The sequence below is a fragment of the Actinia tenebrosa genome, unplaced genomic scaffold, assembly GCF_029948245.1.
Source record: "Actinia tenebrosa isolate PJP-AT-01 unplaced genomic scaffold, QUT_ActTen_1.0 PGA_scaffold3__52_contigs__length_22856419, whole genome shotgun sequence".
Lineage (NCBI taxonomy): Eukaryota > Metazoa > Cnidaria > Anthozoa > Actiniaria > Actiniidae > Actinia > Actinia tenebrosa.
In genome coordinates this window covers 10,142,064-10,163,460 of record NW_028292580.1, presented here as the reverse complement: position 1 = coordinate 10,163,460, position 21,397 = coordinate 10,142,064, and the positions used below count along the sequence as shown (strand labels likewise).

The following is a 21,397-nucleotide window of genomic DNA, read 5'->3' as shown; positions in this document are numbered from 1 at the left end:
AGGACTTTGTTTCCGCGTTCTGTGAGCCTTACGTCGTCAGCATCGAAACGGGAATAGCGCTGCGTTAGCTCTTGCGTTGCCCACTCTACGGTTTCCCGCGCGGTTGCTCCCTGCTCACCCATGTTTCGAAGTTCTATGTACTCAGGAGGGGACTCACCGGGGTTCTTTTCGTGCCACATGCGATTCAAGGCTGCCTTGAAGCTTTTCCACCTACTACCGTACGTGTTTTCTAGAGCCATGTCGTAGATTAGGGGGTCGGTTTCCGCGCCTTTAGTCCATGCGTCATATTCTTCGTCGTTAATGTCGACTTGACCTTCTTCGGTAAGGGGATCAAAATCCGTTCCTTCTACTTCCATTATATATGATAAGCTCAAAGTTAAACCCCAACGTATTACCTAAGCAGGTTGGCGGACTGAAAGCAGAACGCACCTTTCACCGGGTTACCTTTACCCCCAGCAGCGCTAAGCCAGGGGAAACCCATTATGTAGGCGTGCCCCGCCTAACGGATAACCTAGTGTTGGTTCCTGGCACCCTAGCGCTAAGGTTTAACCTAGCAATACAGCCAGATACCGCAGACGCGCGTTACGTCGTCAATAATGCGGGTAGAAACCTCGTTTCCAAAATGCGTGTAAAGTTCGCCGGGGAATCCCTCTTGGACTTAAACAGGTATGATTTGTATACCACGTACAAAGACTTATGGTTGACCGCATTTGACCGCGCGCAAAGGATAGAGCAGGGAATCGCCAGTGCCGCCATACGCAAGGTAAGGAGCGCAACCTCTGGCGCCTCAGGAGAAGACGAAATAAAGACGGCTTATGGTACTAAATATGTCGTTCCATTAGATTTCGAAATTATCACGAACCACGGTGCATACTACCCAAGGCAGCTAAGCGAGCTGCAGTTCGAAGTGACTCTAGCAGACACTACGAACATCCTGCAAGGAAAAGATGTAAGTTCATCAGCCGTGGATCCTTATTTCATCAAGAACTTGGAGCTGCAGTACGAGACGGTATACAGCGAAGAGCTGGCTCGTAGCGCCGGTATGGAATACAGCGCCGGGAAGGCTTTCCTTTACGATCACGTCGTGATGTACAAGACGTTCAGCTTTACGAACAACGTCGAAGAGGTCATCAACCAAAGCATTAACCTTCCCAGGCGCAGCCTTACAGGGATAATGTTGCTGTTCGCAAAGACATACACGGCAGGATTGCGTGACTCTGAGGCATTCTTTAATCCTAACATCACTAACGTAGGCGTTAGCATTAACGGAGTGCCTAATAAGGTTTACTCACAAGGGATAAAGCCCGAGGACATGTACCGGGAAGTCGCGCGTAAGTTTGGTGACCAAATTGGCCCAAAGGAATTCTTTAAGGATAAGTATGCGCTGTGGATCGACATGCGCACGACGAACGACGAAGACCTACATGGACAGGGTTTACGCCTGGTAAATACCCAGGACGGCATTACGTTGGAGATCAAGCGCACCAAACATGCCAGCGACACTACTAAGATCAACGCATATATCTTCGTAGTCTCAGACGCGCAACTGAGTGTAGAAATGAATCAGCTAAAGAGCGTTGCCTATTAATGACTCAGCCATTCTAAAGAAAAAATATCGTTGGTATATAATGCTTCGCGTATTTCAAAACAACGAAACCAAACTGCAATGCATAGTGCAAGGCGATAAACTATACTTCAAAGCAAAGGAAGTGGCGGCTGCGTTGGGTTACGAACGCCCAAAAGATGCAATTAAGGTGCATGTTCGTGAAAAGTATAAGGTAAAGCTTAGCGAACTTAGAGTGGAGGTGAATCGCCTCCCCCTGTATTCACAGCCTAATTCCCTGTACGTAACCGAATCTGGGTTGTATCAGTTGATATTTAGCTCCAAGTTACCAAAAGCAGAACAATTCCAAGATTGGGTATTCGAGGAAATCCTCCCAGCGCTGAGGAAGACAGGTAAATATGAATTAGAACGACGGTTCGACAGTACTAATAAGTTAATATTCAAAATAGAAAATGAGTTCGATTTGCATAAAAAGCTTGTAGATTACATGCGTAGGTTTCACCCGCAGATGCTGGTTGCACCAGGTCTAGGAGAATTGCAAGATTCCAGTAAGAAGCGTATTACTTGCTGGCAGAAAGGTTATCAAGCAGGTCAACCAGATCTGTTGATTTTGAATGCTCATAAAGAATACAACGGGTTCTGTTTGGAGTTGAAGACACCCAAAGGTAATGGTGTCCTATCGGAAAAACAAAAAGACATCATTGGTCGTTATGAGGAAAACGGATATTTAACGATGGTAAGCAACGATTATGACTTACTCTGTAGGGAAATAGATGAATATGCTGCTGGAATTCGCATACCTTGTCCTTGGTGTGTGAAGGCCTTCAAATCACAAGATACCTTACGAACGCACCAAAGAATATTTCATAGGTATAATGATCCTTAAACAAACACACTGGCGCGATCTAATTCAAGGAATTTCATACAGAATAAAAAATTATGTCGTGTTCGAAGACATCAACCGTTTAAGGTTGGTCTTAGAACGCGACCGTCAGGAATATAGCCTTTGGGCACCTGACTGTGTGAGGTATGTGCTGCAAGGCGAAGAATACACCCACATACGTACCTATGGTAAAGTAAACGGTCGATGGAAGTTTGACATCGAACGTAAAATAGAGGCTAATCCATTGTGTGATTAGAAGTCGTCTTCGTGGGCTGTTAGATACTGATCTGCTAAGTCAGCCCTTATTTTTTCGGTTATCGTGTAGCTGGATATCGTAATTAAGGCTCCTCCTATGAACGCTGCAAGGTGAATCATTATATATCACCCATATTCCAGCCTTTTCGTACCAACAGATAATGGTCTAAGGGCCTGGGTCCATTGTACAGGCAACACCAAATATGTTGTCCGCTGCGTTGACAGCCACAGTCCTCGCAGATGGAGTCCCAATGTTCTCGGTTCTCCCACTTAATGCCTTCAAGGTCATCAAAGCCTACGAAGGTTTCATCGATTTCTCTTTTGAGCTTTGTTAAAGCCCTGGAGGTTTCAAGGGGGCAACAGCGTTCGGCTAAGTCACCATGAACTTCGCAGGTTACGTCTGTAAGATCATAACGATGGCAACGGTATTTATGCCAGTTCTCCTCAAAGAAGGGCTGATCACAGCGTCGACAGCAGTCTTTTAGGCATACTCTATTCTGACGGTGATATTGCAGGGCCTGTAAAGTAGACATCTCCTTGTTGCAATCATTGCATTTGGTGCTTTTGGTCTTCTGACAGACTTTCTTTGCAAGGTGGTATTGCAGTCGCTGCTTACTGCTGAAGCTTCTCTTACATTGCATGCACTCCATATATACATCTTATTTTTATTGTTAAATTGTTAAACGGCTGTAAATAGGATTACGCGTAGGCCTTCTTTTTTATTGTTAAATTGTTAAGTGCATAAGATGGTAATCCTATTTGGTACCATTTAACAAAATGACAATAAACAATAAGGCTTAACCTAAATGCTCCTTACGACCACTTAACAATTTAACAATAAACAATAAGGCTTAACCTAAATGCTCCTTACGACCACTTAACAATTTAACAATAAAAAATAAGACTCATCTTTGAAGAATCTTACGACCACTTAACAATTTAACAATAAAAAATAAGGTCCATCCTAAAGTCTCTTTGCAATTGACGGACACTGAAGCCTTACTCTTCGCAGACGTCATCTAATGTTCTTTGCGCCTTAGGATCTGCGGAACACCAATGTCCAACGAAAGATTCCTCGGGGGATACCTTATCACAATGAAGGCATTTGTAGTTCTTCGTCTTACGGGGCTTTGGCGTTGGTTGATTTAGCATTATGCAGTCAGCCGGTATCTCACTCGTAATACAATCCATATATCTTAGAGAGGATACCTAATGAAGTCCTTAACGGAGTCCTTCATCCATCCAGCGATGGTAACCACAGCAGCAAACCTCTCTGCAGTCTTCAAGCTAGCTAATTCATCGTACAACTCCTGTATTCGTTCCTTTAGATGATCTATCTCTTCCCTTTGCATCTCTATGGTATCTTTCTTATCCTTATGGTCAGCAACTACTTTTTTCATTGCATCTACAGGGTCCATCTATATATATATATTCTCAATTCGTCGATTCGTTGACTTTGTATTTCCAGCACATCTCTCGTAATTCTTACATCTCTAAGCACGGATCTCTGTAGGTCTTTCATGCAGCTGTATAAATCCACTACCGCATCTTTGAACTCTTCCAAGTCTTCCATTGGGTCCATCTATATATGAATCCAGATCACATGCCTTGTAACGCTCTGATAGTAGGACCCACTGGTTGCGGAAAGACCCAATTCGTTGTAGATCAACTATTAGGACCCTTTAGATACCGCTTTGACTATATCGTGCTATTATGCCCCACCTACGTGAATAATGTTACCTGGGAAGGCATAGGAGTGAAAGACGACGACTTCTTTGTAGATATCTTAGACCCTAACAAGTTATCTGGACATCTTAAGTTTTGGCACAAACAATTCTCGTCTCGCGAGGCTCGACGAGCGAGTACGCAAACCCTCCTTATACTGGACGACATCGCCTGCGGGGACGACGTAAAAAAGCGCACCTCCGAATTAGTGAAGCTCGCTTTCAGCGGTAGGCATGACAATATCAGCGTTTGGTTACTCTCGCAGCAGCTTACCAGCGTCTCTAAACCCTTCAGGGAAAACATAGGCTCTCTCATAGTATTTTATACACCCAGTAAGTCTGACCTGGAAACCATCTTAAGCGACTACGGCGGTGAGATATCCAAGGAACAGTTACACGAATACATGCGACACCTAAAAACGCACCAACATTCCAAGATGATCTTCTCTTTGAGGTTTCCTTATGACGTTAATGTATATGGACATTGAGCAGCTCTTAGATGAAGTCCCCACACAGTTAGATGAAAGTAACCTCAAGGAACAACTTAACATCCTTGTGTCTTCGGGGAAGTGCAAAGAAATGATAGGCAAGGAACTTACCCATGAGCAAGTTAATAAGTTGTCAGAAGAGGAGGTTAAGAAGTTCCATAAGAGGTACGAGGCCGCCCTTGCAAGTAAGACCACAGACGCCGTAGCAGACTCCGCTATCCGACTTGCTACTAAATTGCTTGGACTTGCGCTGCCCATAGACGACGTGGAGCAACTACAGAAGGACATTAGCGAGGACTATGTCATCGCCCAAGAACTTAAGATAACCTGTGGGTGGTTGTCTTTGAAGTGCGGTAAGTTAATGGCAGTCGCCTCTGCGGCACTTCACGTAGCTCAGCACGTCGACTTGAAGGAGGTACTAGGTTCCTTAGGAACATCTTGGAAGGACTTCAAGAAGGACAGAGAAGTCGAAAAGGTCTTCCAGGCAGCACTTGCTGAGGCACCTGCAAGTGACTTATCAAGTACTTAGTCAAGTCATTCGCGGGAATTACCCAGGCCGCCTCAAGTACCTAGTTAAGTCATCCTTAAGTACTTAGTCAAGTCGTCTTAAGTTACTTATCAATTCCTTCAAGTCCTTAGATATAAATGAGTGAACCAGAGTCGAAGGTAGAGCAGCCTCAAGAGGAGCAACGAATCACCAAGGCTAAATCTCCAGGCAGAGTTGCTGCCGGAAAGAAGCTCGCGGAGATGAACAGGAAGAACAAAGCCAAAAAAGAAGAAAAGGTGGAGGAAAGAGAAGAGGAATCCTTCATTAATCCCGGCTACGTCATCGGCGCGATAGGAATTGCTATAGCAGCAGGCAGCCTCTACTTACAATGGCGGGTAGCAAAGTCAGGGGTGAAATTGGAGCCAGCGCATTACACGCCTACGGAGCCGCCCGCGAGAAGGAGCAAAATCCCTGAAATGGAGTAATAACCTTCTCGCTTTGTAATATAATGTCAACCGCGTTGTTGAAAACTGTTGAAGAAGCAGCTATCATTACTTCTATTGTTGCGGGTATTGGTTGGGTAGGTAAGAAAGTGCTCAAAGAAGACTTTACTGAAGACCCAAGCAAGAGCTTCGCTAATTTTGCTAAGATGACCGCTGCCGTTGGCGGGGCTATCATGGTAAAGGATTACCTACGGAAGGAAAAGTACATCCCTAATGCATAAATGGCTAGCGTGGTCGCAGGTGGAGTTATTGCAGCCTTAGCATTCACTGGAGCTAATTATGGTGGTCAATATTTGGATAGATTAGTTAGAGGTGATCGCAGCGGAGACTTAGCCGCTGAGAGGAAGAGACACGACTTAGCGCTGGAGAAATATCAGCGAGACGTGGCGGCTTGGAATGAAAAAAGACAAGCTTACAGGGATTGGTTGGACAAGAACTACCAAGACAAGATGCAGGCGGATAAGAACTTTGAAAATACAGACTACGCCTTTAAGCTCTATGCGCAAGCACACCCCGCGGCATTAACGGGGTTGAGGAAGCCTCAGTTTAAGAATTACTATCAGCCTTCTAAGAAAGAAAAAGATAGTGAGCTGGTCTTCGTAGGAGTCGCAGGGCGGGCCGGAGGCGTGGCTTTGGCATATCTGCTCTAACGAAGGGGACTTGTCCCCTGTAATATAATGATCGTCTTTTTGGAAAGCGATAAAAATAACTTTACCACTTATTTAAATCCCCCCATTAAAGCCCATAAGGTTAGGCTCATAAGTTGCTCTTTGTACAATTCTTGGTATAACCTGATTAGGGGCATAGTCACTGAGCATACAGGAGGATCTAACTATCAAGCCGTATTGCTGCCCGATGGACACTATACGCCAATCACACTGGCCAAGGAATTAGCAGAACACGGTTATACTCTCACCACAGGATTGCCGCACGAAATGACCCTCAAACATAATATGTCAAATTATTCAATGACTTTTGGAAAGTCTGACCCATTGGGATCTTTATTATGTGCCTCGGGCAAGACAATTACCGACACAGCCATACCCGTGAAATGGAAAGTCGCATCCTCTTACGAAGTCTATTGCGACTTGGTTCATAGTTACAACAATGGAGAAAAGTCTTCTCTTATATCCAAGTTTCTACCCAAAGGTAATCCATTTGACCCAGTAGAATACACTCCCATTTCTTTAAGCTATGACTTGTCTAATTTGGTAGAAAGCATAAACATCACCATTAAAGTGGACGGAAAGACGGTGGATTTCAACGGACGCAAGATCAATCTCGTTTTGGAATTCATATAATGGGCCGCGTAGAGGACAAACTTAAAAGGATTTACTATGGACCTGAAGGCTATTGGAGAGGAGCGTCGGCTATCAAGAAACTCGCGACCGCGGCCAGGGTATCAGAAGAAACGGCTAAGAACTGGTTGAAAAAACAAACCCTCTGGCAGGTTTATCTTCCTGTGCCCAAGTACATTCCCAGGCCCAGCTTTACCGTAAATACCCCCAATGAAGTTCATCAGGCGGATTTGCTCTTCTTACCACATGACAAGGTGAGAAAAAAGACCTATAGGTACGCTTTGACCGTAGTCGATATCGCAAGCAGATACAAGGACGCCGAACCCATAATCAGCAAGGATTCTGGGGAAGTCGCAGAAGCCCTAGGTAGGATTTATAAGCGCGTCTTGAAATGGCCTAAGCTGCTGCAAGTGGATGCGGGAACGGAGTTCATGGGCGTGGTTACTAAGACCCTGAAAGACCACGACACTAAAATTAGGAGAGCCAAAGCTGAGTACCACAGGGGTCAGAGCATCGTCGAAAGATTTAATAAAACCTTGGCTGAGCGTCTCTTTGGGTACCAGTATTGGAAAGAGCTGGAAGATCCCTCCAAACGCAACAGGGAATGGACTCAGAGGCTCCCCCAGGTCGTCGCAGCTTCGAACAACGAGGCGGCCAGGGCTACGGGAATGAAACCCAGGGATGCCATAAAAAAGAAGCACGTGGAACACAAATCCTTCGTCAGAAGTTCGAGGGCGGTCTTCCCCCATGAAAAGAAATTAGGTAATGTCACGGTTCGATATCTCTATGAGCCGGGTGAATTAGAAGGAGGATCCAAAAGAGCTACGGATCCTAATTGGTCTTTGGAAACTTACCAGATCCGAAGTGCGCTAGCTGAGAAGGGTCAGCCCATCTTGTATTATCTTCATGATGGTCCCACGCGTGGGTTCGTCAAAGAAGAACTGCTTATCGTGTGATGTCCGAATGCTATCGTATGGATACCATCATCACACATCCACCTCTTACCGTCAAATGCAGACAGTGACACCTTCTCCTGTGTAACGTTGTGTATTTGATGTCCGTAGCTGCGCAGGCTGTTCATTTTATGTCGCTGTTCCTTACGCGTACGCAGGACCTTTAAGTAGGACTCGTGCGTAATGTCCTTCTTAACCACGTATTTTTTTACGCCTTTAGCTTTCTTTTCTACACCGCCCAGCTTTAGCACGCTGTACATCTTTGGTTTCAGACCCACGTATTCCACGATGGGTTTTCCTAACATTTCGTCTTTCATCTTCCCAATTACCTTCTTATTCTTCGCAGAGTAAAGGAAGTGCTCCTTCGGGTAACCGCTGGTGTCGTACTCGTCTATGTCGGGGAGGCAGTCTTTGTAAACGTCTTCCGTTTGCACTTCTAGAATTAGGGAGTCGGTGTCTGTGTACAGGAGGCGACAGTGGTCTCCGTACTTTGGCTTAAGCTTATCGTAGTAGAACTCGTACATAAGCAGCTTCGATAGATCCAGCACCGTAAAGCCTGTGTAAACGGGCTTGTTTAGTAAGAGGTTTGCCTTTTTCATGTGAATCACGTAGAAGTTCAGCATTTCTACGTATCTAACGAAGCCTGGCTGTGACACGTATGCTTCTGCTTCCTCTTTGGTGCTGACTATTTTTACGCTTACGCGCTTGCGGATGTTCTCCATTGTCTTTCCGAACACGCTGTTGTTCATCAGTTTGAAGAGGTTTTTCTCGAAGTCATTTTTCGCTGCGGTACGCTTTTGCGTGTTAAAGTCAATGTAGGGGCGCATCCAGGGTTCCTGCGTGAATTTTAGGACTCTGTGGATCTTCTCTACGCGCATTCCGTGTCGCACGTAGAACTGCAGGTTGCGGTAATGTACCACATACTTCTTCTTATCCATCAGGTTCATAGTTAGTTTCCTGTACGGTTTGTAACCAGGACACATTTGCTTTTGCAGCGGACTTAGCTGCTTAAATGGTATCTCTATCGCTTCTGGTGCTAAGGGGAACTCATTGTGTTCGTCGTGCAGGCGCTCTGGGTACTCCAGATCCACTTCTAAAACGTAACCCTTGTCTTCCTCCTTTCCTACCTGCATGTAGAAGTCTATCGGCTTCACTGGATCCCATTCGAAGTCTCTCACAGGTAGGTACTGTGACATTGCCCAACCATAAAGGTTATTCGCATCCAGGTAGTAAATGTATGTGGTTGGTTTCTCTGGGTCGTGCTCTACTAAGGGGTTGTTTGCGCGGGCGTAACGTCGGCTGGGTCCGCATACACCGCCACGAATACCGTCTTCCATAAACCGATACATGTCGTACTCCGTTAGGAGATCCAACTGCGCATTTGTCTTCTTTAACAAAGCACTCCAGCTGAGCCCAGGAGCCGTGTAGAAATTAGCGGGATCCAATCCGTAATATTCTATAGCCATCTTTCTGAAGCTTTGGAAAACGTCTGCAAGCAGCACTACGTCAGACCTTAGGTAGATGTCGTGGTAGTCCCCCATGTTCTCACAAGAGTACTTTTCCCACACGTCTAACGCATGCTGGTACTCCTCATCCTTTATGCCGGACTCGTTTAGGGTGCTGTAGAAGCGATCTTTGGGTGGTAGGGACTCTTTGAATCGATCCCAGGAATCCATGTATTCGTATGGGTAGACTCCTTTCCTTTCCGCGCCATATTGACTGGAAATGGGAAAGTTGGTGTTATACTTTACGAGGTTTGCTAAGGAGTCCGCCATAAACTGCTGCGAATCTAAGAACTTTAGCTTACCCACAGTTACGGACATGTAGCGCTCTTTGTTGTTGGGTATGCATTTGACGTCGGAGCCGTCTGTTCCTTGTAGTAGCAAATGGGAGTCGTAACCGCGGAGGTTGTGAAAGAACACCGGAATCTCCATATCTGGATTTACTTTGAAGTTTATATTGCATTTCCAATGAGCCGCTCCTCTGTATTTACCCGTGATGTGGCAGTGATCCCTAACCTTATCCACATAGAAATCCTCAACAAATGCTTTGTGGCAGTGAATGCAGTGCGTGGAGGGCTTTCCCGGCTTCTCACCTTTCTTAGCATACTTCCCGCATTTAAAATGAGCTTCTCCTAGATACTTTCCATCTTCATCCCACGCTTTCTTGGCTCGTCTTCCAAACTGAAGAAGCGTATGTTGACAAATGTGGCATTTTTTTGCCTTGTTAAAAGCCTCCTGGTTCTCTTTGGTAAATTCCATCTTCTTTGGACGTCTTAATTGTTCTCTAATCTCCCCCTCCTCTTCTCGCAATGCTTCTAGAAACTCATTAGCTGCGTTCTTACCTCGGTAAATCACAGGAGGGTTTGCTTTACCGTCTGATCTGACTACTATGTAACCAAAGGAGCAGATCTCGTGTAATCCTACCTTATTCGTGGCGCCACGTTTCTGCTCTTCCTTAGTTATCAACGCTTCGAAGTCTGCATATATCACGTAAGGCACTTGCATCTGCTTTTGATGGTCTGCGTATGAAAGCTCTTTGTTGGTGGGCATCTGGATCCGTTGCGCCACTTCTTCGACTCCGCGGCAGATCTCATCGTGTTTCTTTAGGGTATTTAAGGATGTAAATGACAGCAAGCAGCAGTCGCAGAAGTACTTTTTACCTTTGTGCTTAGTATGTCTGTAGAATAGTCTGCTAATGTGTTTAACCCATGAGTAGTGTCCGCCGTGGTAGAATAAATGTATGCGCTCTCCTTTACTTTTTGACAACACTAGTGGTACTATCGTTTGGTCTCTGACTCCGTAAACGTTAATTGCTAAATCGTTTATTTCCTCAAATATGGGGATGTCTATCAACTGCATGGGAAATTCCACGCCGTCCCACTCCAAATCGTCTGTTGGGTACTTGCTTGGTCTACATGGATCCTTATCTACTGGATACAGTGCAGACCTGATTGCCCACATAAAGCAGCGGTTGTCGTCATTCTTTACGTTAACGATTGCCTTCTTCCTTTCTACCCACACAGGCAGGGGTACGTAACTTCCTCCTCGTATTGGCACGTACCTTGCCATGCTAACCTCCATACCTTCTACCTCCTCCACTGTCCAACCTGATCCTTCTTTCGTGTAGTTAGACAGCGATTCCATTATTGCTTCTAAGGCTTCGCTGAGTGACCTATCCAGATTCGTGGACTCTAATATCACTAACGACTTTGATCGCAGCATTGCTGTCGTCGTTACCTCATCTTTTGATAAACTTACTTCTACCATTATACTCGCTTTCAGGGCTCCTAATTCTTCTATGCCTTTTCGAAGCGTTCTCTTGACCTTCCTTTCTGACTGACGCCAAAACTGCCTAACGTCAATCTCACCGTTACCGGGTATTGACACCGTTTCGAAATTGCTTTGGGATTCCATCTATATAATAGGAAATATCTTATACCTAATTCCAGACCCTTTTCAGATCGTCGTAGTCATACTCACAATCCTGACAATGCCAAAACAATTTAACCTTAGTCTCAAACTTCTTACCACATCCACAATCATAGCTGCTCATACATTCCGTCTTCATCTTCAAATGCTTCTTTAAGTCCACTTCTTTCTTAAAAGTTCTCTTACAATCTTCGCACTCCATATATAGACTAACATATTTTACATAAACACGGGATGCGAGTAATCGCGGTACGAATCGAGGGGGGTACTTTAGACGGGTAATCCTCCGGTGGTCGTTGCGCTGGAACCCCCATCCCCTATACTACTGCTCCTTGACTGGGTATTTCTGCTGGTACCTTTCCAAACCACATTTTGCAGCTCCATACATGTTTGGTGTGGCAGCCTTTAGGATTCTAAAAAACAATTTTTTTTGCCTTTAGTTATTGCTTTGTGAGATATAGAAACCCCTTAGAAAGTTATGTTATGCTGTGATGTGTTGTGCTATGCATGCATGTTATGTTTTGTTATATTTATATATGCATTCTTGTAAATATTGACAATAATTTGGTATATTTAATGCTGTGATTTAATGTACCATTTGTAATCTCTTCAAATTCATCACCAACATGTCTTCCATAGCTTGCATTGATAACTGTAACAATTCTCTTGACAATAAATTTCCAATGCTTCTCGCAACTTATTGTGCGATCAATGGCACCATCAGGCAGCTCACATGGAATTGCTGCCCACCAGACACCCCCCTTCATCGATCATCACCCCTTTAGGATTAAATTTGTAGGTGTTATTGCTTTTCAATTCTCTTAATCCTTCATTAAGGAGTCTCCAAAATATTCTAATGTTTTCCTTTCCTTTGGACTCTGTTTCCATTGTTGCTAACTTTACCAACTGATGTAGTAGTGGGTGATATACCTACGTACAAAGGCAAAGTTTTAAAGATATTAAAATCAATACTTGTTTTAATACTACTGTGCACTGAACTAGCCTCAATTGTATGCCAGTCCTTTTGACTTTGGGATTCCTGTGTTAAAGGAAAGAGTGGAGTTTAGCATAAGTAAACTCTTAAAACATTCACCATGAATTGAAAACTAGCTTTTTACAAGAGTGAGTGAGTGAGTGATACTTTATTTATACTCGAAAAAAAATTCTATCAATATAAAAATTGCTTTACAAGAATGTCGAGTTAAATAAGAATACAATTTAGACAGCTAAAAAAGTTTATGAGAGTCCAACAGAAGAAAGCTTTCTTTTAAATTCCCTTATACTTCTAGCTGACTTAATATCTGAAGGCAAAGAGTTCCATGCTTTTGCACCTTCATAGGAGAACGCACGTTTGAGGTACTCAGTGTTTGGTTTCGATAATTTTAAACACTTTTCTCCCTTCCGCAAATTATATTTTGTAGTTTGATACTCAAAGCGGTCTCTTAAACTTTGAGGTGCAAGAGCATTCAAAGTCTTGTACATTATTGTGGCTTTATGTTTCTTCCGCCTGTTTTGAAGATTTTCCCATCCTAGAGACATTAAAATGTCGCGCCACCTAGTTTCATAATTACTCTTAGTTATAATTCGGCCTGCGCGATTTTGCATTTTTTGGAGTCTGTCAGCTGATGTTTTTGGTAAATTATCCCAAACCACATCGCAGTAGTCAAACCAAGGAGTTATCAGCGAATTATATATTGCAATCGCCGTCTCCTGGGGGACGTAATCACGAACCTGTCTAAGGCCAGCCAGGCCTGATGAAACTTTTTTACATATATGATCGACATGGTCAGCCCAGGACAGGCGTTGGTCGATTACAACCCCAAGGGTTTTGGCTGTTTGGACACGTGCGATTTGTTTACCTTCAAGGTAAACATGTGGTTTGGAACTTATTTGACGTAATTTGTCGTCAGACCCAATAAACATATATTCAGTCTTTGTTGAATTAAGGCTTAATCTATTTGCCATCAACCAGTTGGATATGCTAATAATATCAGAATTGATCTGCTCAGATAAAGATTTTACGGAAGTATTACAAGCCGTGAGGCTTGTGTCGTCCGCGTACATTCTTGTACTTGAAAAATGTACACTATTTGGTAAATCATTAATATACAATATGAATAATAATGGACCTAGGATTGACCCTTGGGGAATTCCACGAAGGGTTTGTTTTATAGTAGATAATGTATTATTCACGTTGCATCTCTGTCTTCGCTCAGTTAAATAGGATTTAAACCACTTCAATGAATTTTCTGCAATGCCGTAATTAGCTAATTTATGGAGAAGGATAGAGTGATTAACTGTATCAAACGCTTTCGTAAAATCAAGGAAGGTGATACAGTTAATCTTCCCTTCATCTATATTTGTAAGCCATTCAGTTGTAAGTTCCAGCAGAGCAGTAGTCGTTGAGTGCTGTGGTCTAAAACCTGATTGTTTTTCAGAGAGCAGGTTATTCGAACTAAGATAAGTATATAACTGGTTGAAGACAATTCTTTCGAAAAGTTTAGCAATGGCAGGAAGTACTGAGATAGGGCGATAATTGTTTAAATCATCTCTATCATTTGCTTTATGAATAGGAGTTACCTTGGCGAGTTTAAGGTCATTTGGAAAAATACCACTGTCTATAGATTGATTGAAAATCTTAACTAAGGGATTAATAATAATTGGAGCACCTTCCTTTATCAAGCGCACAGATATGCCGTCTAAGCCCGTTGCCTTATTACTTGATATAGAGTTTAAGATCTTAGATAATTCATCAGAAGTCGTGTGTTGTAATTTAAAGGTCGAGTTTGCTTTATTTAGGTAATAGTTAAAGCTTAGTGGTCCTTCCGGGATTGTACCGGCTAGCTTTGTCCCTATTTCAGAAAAATGAGCGTTAAAAAGCTCAGAGATTTCTTGAAAATCACAAATAGTGTTTTCCCCGCTCTTTAAGGAGGTTATACGAGTTTTGTCTTTACTTTTTCGAGATAAGACTTCATTTATTGTTTTCCAAACTTCGCTCGAATTTCTCGAGATTTGTGAAAAGTGAGTTTCATAGTATTTCTTCTTAGCTTTTTTGATTTCATTGTTTACTCGGTTTTTACTTGCTTTGTATTTTTCCCAGTCATTATTTTGGTTTGTCTTTATTGCTAATTGTTTTAGTTTGTCACGCTCGAGCATCAATTTTCGTATTTCAATTGTCAACCAAGGCGTCCTTCTATTTCTTATGCGCTTCCGCTTTAACGGTGCGTGCAATTCAATAATAGATAGAAACAATTCTTTCCATTTTAACCACATATCATTTGGGTCCTTTAAATCATTCAGGCTATCCCAAGGGAGTGACGCCAAGTCCCTACGAAAATTGTTTGCATCAAAATTTTTGAAAGTTCTAAATGTTATTATTTTGTGCTTATGATTTGTTGGTATAGCTATCTTGCGTATAGCATACACCAGGCTGTGGTCACCCAAAGAGAGGTGTATAACACCGCTCTGGGCAACCCTGTTTGGAGTGTTTGTAAGAATGATATCAATCAATGTTTTGCTTCTTTGGGTGATTCTTGTTGGTTCAGTAATTAGTTGATGTAACTGAAATAACTCAGAAGTATGTCTTAGTTGACGAGCCTGTGTACTTGTATTACTATTGATTAAATCACAGTTCAAATCCCCCAAGACATACAGCTCTTTGAATTCAGAGTCTATTTTTGTCAAAATATTTTCGAGAATGTTACAAAAAGCTAAAACGTCATAATTTGGTGGTCTATAGCAAGCTAATACGATAAATGGTCTACTGTGTGGTTTCGTTATCTCAATACATAGTGATTCAATGTTGTTATCAGATAGATCCGGACGGCTTTTGCCGTTTATACTTGATTTTAAATACAAATTAACACCCCCACCTTGACGATTTCTGTCAAACCTATACAATTCATAGCCTTCAATACCTACTAGAGAACTTGGGATAGTAGGGTCAAGCCTGGATTCATTTATAGCAAGAAGATCAAGGCTCTGATTTGCGACCCATATCCTCAGTTCATCAATGTGTGTGAGTAAGCTAGCAATATTCAACGAGGCCATTTTAAAACCTCTTACCTTTGGTATGTTATGGCCAGAAATTGATACGTTGGATTGATTTGAAAAGCTTTCCTCTATTGGTACTCTACCTAAGGATCAAGTAAAATTAGATTTAATATGACTATTGAAGTCTTTGGCGATGGCTCCTATGCCGGCTCGGTTGAGGTGGAGTCCCTTGTCATTCAATTCTTTGGTTGTGATTTTGTGCTTTATAAGAGTCCATCCTCGGTTTGAACAGAAGGATCCAAGCCGCTCGTTAACATCTATTCTGGTAGTTTCAAGCATACTGGAGTCTTGTCGAGCGGTAATTTCTGAAATTGCTATTTTACACTCTGGAAGGGCATTCTCAATGCTTTCACATACTTCAACAATCTTATCTGTTACGGTACTTGGAGTATCACTTTTAAGGTTGTTGGTTCCCGTATGCAATATTAAGCTATTAGGTTTTCTCTTGATAATTGGTTTTATATAATCTTTCAAGTCATCAGCAGTTGCACCGGGAAAGGAACGAATAACCACGAGATTGTCCTTATTAGACATTCTCCATCCTTCTAGTTTACCAATAATTGAGTCACCAACGATAATTGTTGTCTTCCGATTCTCTTTGTGGGACTTATCCGGCTGTGTTGTCTCACTTTCATCAGGGCAGGTCGCTGGGGCTTCACTAGATTTATGTATGGTTTGTGAACTCTGCTTCTTTCTCTTTTTTTGCCTCTTTTTCCCTTTCACTGAACTGTTGTTGCTTGTAGTTAGAGGTTCTATCCGTTCTTCAGTTTCATGCATCTGCATAGTTCTTTCTGTCATGTTAGGCCCAAAGAAAGGGTTTTGAAAAGGGTGGGTCCCAAGAGGAAATGAAGGCATTAGGTTATTGTTGTGGGTAATGATGCCAATTGTTGCCAAGAGTTTTTCGCGTTCGTTTTGTAAATGTTTGATAGTCTCTTTATGAATAATAATTTCTTGTTTCAACTTTTCGATTTCTTCGTTTACTTCAATTTCTTTAAAGACTTGTCTTTTTATCAGGCTGACTTCTGCAATTAAATCTTCTACTTTTTGGGTCAGTGGGTTAATAGTGGACTCATCACTTAACAGTAACGTTGGAGTGGTTGGTTGATAAATAGGCACTTGTACTATGTCTTCGTCAGGAAAAAACTCTAGGAGAGCTTCTCTGAGTTTTTCATAATTCGACCCATAAAGTTTAAGATTTCCCGTTGTGGTATAGAAACGTACCGATGCGTCTTGAATCTTATAAGTAAAAGCTTTGTGGAGTTTATCTTCACTTACTTCACCGGCGTCTTCGTCAGGAGCATCAAGGACAAGCCGGATTAGTGTCTTCAAATCTTCGAAATTTCCTTTCCATTTAAGTTGTTGGTCGTCTGATAAGTCCAGTAGTGGCTTAAGACTTTCCATCATTAGTTTCAAGGATATTTGGAAGGAAATCGTTTGTAAGATTTGATAAAATTTGAAATTTTCTTGGAGCTCACTAATACACGTCCGTCCAGAGTGAGTACATGCGCAGAAGATATTCACACAAGATATTCCAAATAAAAGATATCAATCCAGTCTTGTATTCAATGCAAAATGTCTAGCAAATTTTACATGTGTGTTCTTATCCATAGAGTCAGGGTTATATATCCAGGACAACACTTGTGATTACCATCTGCAAAGCAGACCTCGGAGTCCTTATTCATGTCCAGAGCCATTTGTAACTGTGTCTCACTCGTCTTGAAGACATATGATATGATGGACCCGAGGAAAGCTTGCCATTGTGTGCTTTGTAAACGAGATACTTATCTAGTTTGTCAGTTGTTGTTTTATACTTAGCAAAGGCGTCGAAGCAGTGACCAGAGGAGTTCATATTTTGTTTAACCTTGTTCTTGATATAGTTGATCTTGCTAGGGGCCATGGCTGAGGCCACACTCAGAACATCATCTAAGTCTAAATCTAAGTCTTTGACTGCTTGGATGATTTGACTGCTAGTATAAGCTTTGGCTCCAATTTTTTTTGTTAGTTTTAAAGATGGATTGAGCATCATCATACAATTCAGAGAAAATGTTATTTAGCACATTGGGAAGGCATGTGTGGATCCCATGATGGTATATCTGCCGTACGAAACCGCTCAAAATTCATCCGGGCTATTATTGATATCTGTTATTCAATTGTCGATATCGGGTATTGCATTATCGAGGTCTGACTCTATTATCGATATCGGGTGTTCCGTTACCGTGGTCTAAACTTTATTATCCATATTGGGTTTTCCATTCTCGGGGTCTGAACTTTATTATCCATGTCCGGTATTCTATTCTCGGGGTCTGACCATTCTCGTGATCTGACACTAATTCTCGGGGTCTGACATTTAATAATAACGATGTCGGGTATCGAATTGCATTTCAGTTTCACACACTCATTAATTATATGTAAATAAATGAAAGGGGATTGTGTTATGTAAAATAAATGAAAGGGATGTCGTTGCGTAAAGTAAATGAAAGGGATTTTTGTATGAAAAGAAAATGAAAAGGATTTTTTATGGAAAGGATATGAAAGGGATCCTTTATGGAAAGTAAAGGACTTTTTTTTATAAGATATCATGGAATGAATGTATGAGCTAATTTTTCGAAACGTTGCCTTCACAACAATTCTTTTCTCAGTTCTGTACATATATCACGCCTTTCATTATGCAGTCGTTAAAAACGTACACATTTCCTAAAGTACCCCTCCCTAACAACCCTCCCTTCATCCTTAGCTTGGCCGGGTCCGAATACCTGTTTTTGCTTGAATATATTCTTGTACATTTTTTGCTGGAATATATTCTTGCATATTTAAAACTAAATAAAAAAATAAATAAATAAATGAAAGAAAAAGAAAAAGAAACGATTTTGCTCGTTTGGGTTGTCAATAGTTTCTTTTTTTCTCGAAAATTTCTTTGAAGACATACACCGATTCTACAAATGGCGATTTCCCCCTTTTATTCAATTTCTTCGTCAATTTAACAGTATATCACTTTTACCTGAAAGAGCATTGAAAGTGAGTAAGCAGGGAAAGTTTCAATACTGAGGGGTTTTTTTTTCTGATAAGACATCATGTAATAAACGTACAGATATAAGTATGAGATTTTGCTGATCAATACCGACTAGCCTCGCTTTGGTGTCATTTACACACTTTACACTGGAACATCTAAAACAATCACATTTTCTGTCAGATTGTTCACAGAATCATTACTTATCATTCATTTCTCTTCAGGCATTAAATTTAGAAAATATGTAAATTAAAGCGGCCATTTTCCTAATGGGTTTATATACAGGGTTTTTTTCATTTCATTTTTCATTCATTTTGAATCATTTCAAATCAAGGTATTAGGGTACCCCTAGCGACCATTGTGCATTCAACTCTTAATAACGCAAAACCTTTTAGTCGAAACCTCAACAAAGTATACATTTTCTGAAAGATGAATAAATGTAGAAACTATTCCTTTTTTCTTTTTTTGTAAAATATATTTATCCTTTTAAGTTAGAGCGAATTATTCAAATTTTCACCGTGGCATCTTCGCGGAGTTCGATGACAGCCGGTAATGATTGGAAACCATTGCTTTTTACCTTTCCGAGATCACAAGACATCACTTGTCAAAAGTTAGTTGCCGCGTTGCTTTTTTATACGCTCCTAAACTTATGACGCTGCTATATCAGCTGTATCCGAGCCAAAATCCACAATAACTTTGGAGATAAGCAAAAAATCAAAAATCGGAGACACGCTTTTGAAGAAAAACTATTCAAGATGATGTCCTCAAAATTTCAGTTAAATCGGTCAAATGCCTTTTGACAATGAACTCAAAATGTACGGGTAACTGAACGCAAATTCACTTCCGAGAAAAACGCAAAAATGTTTTTCAAGCCAAGAAGTACCTTTGTTGACATAAGGAGATTACGGACACCAAAATGACAGACAGACAAAGTAACGAGAAACCAAGATCGAATGACTTCATTATTGTTATTCAGGGCAGGAGGTCCAAATAAATTCCCAACTGAACTTTGGTTATTCAGTACAGCTCAGTATCATCGCTATTAATCAAGTTCAGACATTTTGTTCGCTCAGGGCATACTTATCATTTTTAAAGTTTACGCCTAACTAAAGAGAAGAGCAAGCACACAGCAGGAAATCAAAACGAAGGTCCAAAAAAGTCCAAAGTAAAACAACATTGGCTGATGGAGACGTAACGACAGATCGTTGACAAGTGATGTCAACAATAAATCGAAAACTATTAAAGCTAAAAAGTCGTTTCTCGTTTATTTCTCGCTATTAAAAAACGCCATTGGAAAATAAGTTTTGGAAAATGATAGCTCATTTTGTATTCTCTTGCAGAATGTAAAGACCTAAAAATCAATCTTTCATAGCAATTTTGGGGTACCCTGATACCTTAAAAAACTATAATCTTTAAATATAGGGACACATAATGATTGAACCGCTGGGTTTTGAATATCTTCATTTGTCATTTATTCATTCATTCATTCTTTTCAAGAAGGGAGGGATCTGAAAATTTTTTATCATTAACATTTGGGGGGGGGGGGGGGGTCGAAATTTTTTATTAGAATCGAGGGGAACGTTGGGGGATGTGGATGAATTTTTAACTTGCCGGGGGGTGTTACTATTTTTGGAGGGACTGCAAGGGGGGACCAAAAAATGGTTTTAATTCAAAATATTAAATCTGCCCCTTCCTGTAATACATTTTGAGCGCAGCCTTATCCCCCGTCTTTCGGGTACTAGACGTTTCAGAATGCTAAATGCGATTCAAAATCATCTGCGTCCAATATTAGGAATCGTATGAAATATCAAAATATTTGTGACCTAACAAAATGCTTATCATAGTATTTTGCAAAAAGCCAAAAAGGATTTTCCTTGAATGTTTCTAAACTTGAACAGTTGTCTATTTTATTTTACAGTGACCTCTTACTCATTATTGGACAATGGCTCCTCGCATTGGAGGGTTTAAAATAGAAAATATGCCAAATATTTTTTGAAAAATCGTAATTTAAGAAAATGTATTCCTTAACTGGCACTTTAGAATTAGCCACTCTTTTCCCCATTACATTGACCACTCTTTTCCTTATTACTCTTTGTAAACGGATTGATTCGTCCCTGATAACCCAGTCTTTTGTGCCCTCGGCTATTGTTATCTCTGCTCCATACATCTGACCTTCCTTCAAATGTATTGGCTCAACAGTAAAAACTGTATCTTTTAGTTCATCAGAAGCCTCTATCACGAACCTACAGGAAGCAAAACATAATCACTATTAATCCTGAAAACTTCTGCTATTGGGGTGTTGGTGCATCGCATACTGAAACCAAAACATCGCGTAAGAGTAAGGCAGCCTGATCTACTAGATACGTAATAAACTACTGCTGGCACAAACCTTATCCCAACATGCATAGTTGTGGCGGCCGACACAAGCTGCAAGTAGAGACTGCATTCCTCTGCAATTTGCTGAATCAGCCTCCATTTGCACCCATGAGCATCAATATTGGGGCTTGTTAGGGGCCCTCGGCGCGTATTCCCTCGAAAGCCAGGGACTATTCTTTTGAAATCTCTAATTTCCCATAGGAAACTTGCAATGTTTTCTTTCTTAAGAAATAAAATGTCTGTCTTCTGTTGAATGAAAGAAGAGTATACACTAGATATACGATGAAACACCACAGCATACTGATACTATACTACTTTACAGGCATGTTCAACATCGTGTGAAATTTTTTCTGCTTTATTTCCCCAGAAGTGGCA

The 21,397-nt window shown here is 41.4% G+C and overlaps 1 pseudogene; it reads right to left on the bottom strand.

Moving 5' to 3' along the window:
* The window catches only part of LOC148908497 (uncharacterized), a 32,685-nt pseudogene extending 11,633 nt beyond the window's left edge, over positions 1-21,052 (bottom strand).
* Positions 21,053-21,397: the final 345 nt, after the last annotated feature.